A 2,868-nucleotide genomic window follows, 5' to 3' on the forward strand; every position below is an offset into this window, starting at 1 on the left:
TTTATGACAGAGAGACACATGTGCTCCTGGCAGTACCAATCTACTTCAAGAGGAAAATGAGCATCAAAGAGGCTCCTTATAGAGTGTGTCAAATGAAATGGACATGCAGGATCCACAGGGAAATGACTACTGAACTTGCCTAAAGGTGTCACAATCCTTTGGGATTCATGCTTCATGAAAGAGTCTGTGAGGCATTCTACAAGATACAGAAGAAAGTGACTGGTTCATGTTTCTTGGAAAAGTCTGTTGGATACTATGGGCCTGTGGACTGAAGATTGGATGCCCCAATGGTAAAGAAGAATTTTGAGTGACTTTCCAGGCAGTGAGATGTCGCTGTCAATTCTAGAGTTTTGGAAGTTGCTTAAAATGTACTTCCTGTTTACTTAAGTAATATTATATTCCTCTGGAGTCTTTGATGGAGTTGAAAAATAGATATAGTTGTCCTTAATTATGATAAAAGATAAAGTAGATATAAATATTGTAACTGTAATTCTTGCTTGATACCTGCTTTGTAATATGTAATTTTACTATGTTAAAGTTAAAACCTTCCTTTTTTTTTTTTGAACAGAAAAAGGTAAATGGTGTGGCAGTTCCTTCTGTCTATGTGTTGCCTTTATTGGTTAATGCATAAAGAAACTGCCTTGGCCTGTTGATAGGGAAGAACTTAGGTAGGCAGGGAAAACTAGATGGAATGCTGGGAGAAAAGAGACAGAGTGAGAGAGACACCATGGAGCTGCCAGAGGCAGGCACGCCAAATCTTTGCTGGTAAGTCCCTGTCACATGGCGATATACAAATTAATAGAAATTGGTTAGATTAATATAAGAGTTAGCCAATAAAAAGCTAGAGCTAATGGGCCAAATAGTGTTTTAATTAATATTGTTTCTGTGTGGTTATTTTGGTTCTGGGCAGCCGGGATGAACAAGCAGTCTCCACCTACACCCTTGAAGCTTTCTGTTCTACCTTATGGAAATACCCCCATTTTCCAAACATTTAGATTCCTAAAAAGAGGCCTGTCTTGTCATATTTTCTTGGGAACAGATACAGCAGTGATGCAGTTCTCGGGACATTTGAGGTAAAATCTGGAATTAAAATTCCTTGTTAAATTTACAAACACATCCCAGTGATGCATACACATGCAAAAGGGAAAATGCAAACACTGAAATCACATAGATGCGGACCACATTCAAGTGAAGGAAGATAGCACAAGTAAGCTTCTCTCTCAACTGCTATTAAAGCAAGTATTTAAGGGCGCAATGAAAAAAAAAGACAAGTTTGCTAAAAACAGCGGATCTTTCTTAGTTATTTAGGCACTCTGGTAGTTTGAATGCAATTGGCCCACATAATCACATAGGGAGTGGCACAATTACGATGTATGTCCTTGGAGGAATTGTCTCACTGTGGGAGTGGGCTTTGAGGTTTTATACTTTCAGGATACTTTCCAGTGTCTCTGTTGACTTCCTGTTGCCTGCAAGATGTAAAACTCTCAGCTATTATTCCAGCACCATTTCTGCCTGTTTGCTGCCATGTTTCCGGTCATGAGAATAATGGGTTGGACCTCTGAAACTCTAAGTGAGCCATCCCAATTAAGAGCTGTCATACTCATGGTATCTCTTCACAGCAATAGAAACCCAGACTCTCCATCATCAAGTCATCATTTACAGATGTCCCCTCACAAAAGCCCTGATACATGATGACCTCGTAGTGTGCAGCATGTACGCCTTCCTGTTGGCACTGGGCAGGAGAGGTTTGCTGTATTTGCATTGAATCCAGCCTCAGTACACAGTGAGCTCTTTCCCTCGGTTCACCTTCCAGCAGCGATCCACCAGGTTTTGCACCTTTTGCAGAACCGCAGTGGTGAAGAACTTATCCAGCTCATCTTGTGTGAAGAGGTAAACTCTGGTGCCATCACCTCTCACATAAAAATTTCCGGAGAGACTGACTTTAAAAATCGAAACTGAGCCATGTCGTAGTGGCCATAGTCTCGAAGAAGTATCACCCCTCAAAGCTTTAGAAGTCGGCTGAGTCTGTTGATAGTTTTATGTATCTTGTCAGGGATAATTGCTCAAGTATTGGGTATGGGGCGAAGGATCCAGGAAATTTATAAGCACAGATTTCTGGGTGAAAAATCTCCTGAGTCTCTTTCCACAGGAGGCACCTGAGTGTCACATTTACTGCTGGGCCAAGAACACCTGTGCAGATCTGTTGTTAATCTAGGTCCCACCTCACTGTTTCTGCCTTTAGAGACCTCAATCTTCTCTTGTCCAGGGGTAAATCCATCAGCGGATTGTGACTAGGTGCCAGTTCAGGGAATTCGGTAAAAAGCCAGTGTCTAACCTTGAAAATTCCGTTTTCAAGAATTTTTGTAGAAGTCATTCCAGTACTATGGGCATTGACTTCTTAGTCAACTTGCTTCTCCGAGGTAGCTAGGAACTGTTGTCCTGCACATTCCTCTCCCCCCACTGCGGTCTGTTCCTCTGACCACTCCACATTGTCCCATACATTGTAATGAAAGACATGCTGGATTGATTGCTCAGGAACCAGTTCCCGAACTGCCGACTTTCCTAGTCCTGGGTCTCCGGCACACCTTCAGGGGAGGAGGCCACCATGACACCCAAACTTTCTATTTTCTAGTCTCCTCTTCAATTTTTTCAGCGATTTGAAGTTTTCATAGTAGAGTTTTGACTCTTTTATTAGGTTTATTCCTACATATTAAGTTTATTGCTACATTATTGGTTCTGAAAATATTGTGAAGTGAATTTATTCATGATTACCTTTCACCATCTTTAACATGGGTATATAGAAGGACTATTGAATTTTGTAAATTGATTTTATATTTTTTAAAATATAATGATTTTATAGTGGCCACA

General features: G+C 40.8%; 1 pseudogene; it reads right to left on the minus strand.

The window, feature by feature from the left end:
- Nucleotides 1-2,008: 2,008 nt before the first annotated feature.
- Nucleotides 2,009-2,607, minus strand: LOC125392292 (tRNA N(3)-cytidine methyltransferase METTL2 pseudogene; annotated as a pseudogene).
- Between the last annotated feature and the right edge of the window lie 261 nt (nucleotides 2,608-2,868).

This window comes from Myodes glareolus, chromosome 12 (assembly GCF_982192425.1).
Source record: "Myodes glareolus chromosome 12, mMyoGla1.1, whole genome shotgun sequence".
Classification (NCBI taxonomy): domain Eukaryota; kingdom Metazoa; phylum Chordata; class Mammalia; order Rodentia; family Cricetidae; genus Myodes; species Myodes glareolus.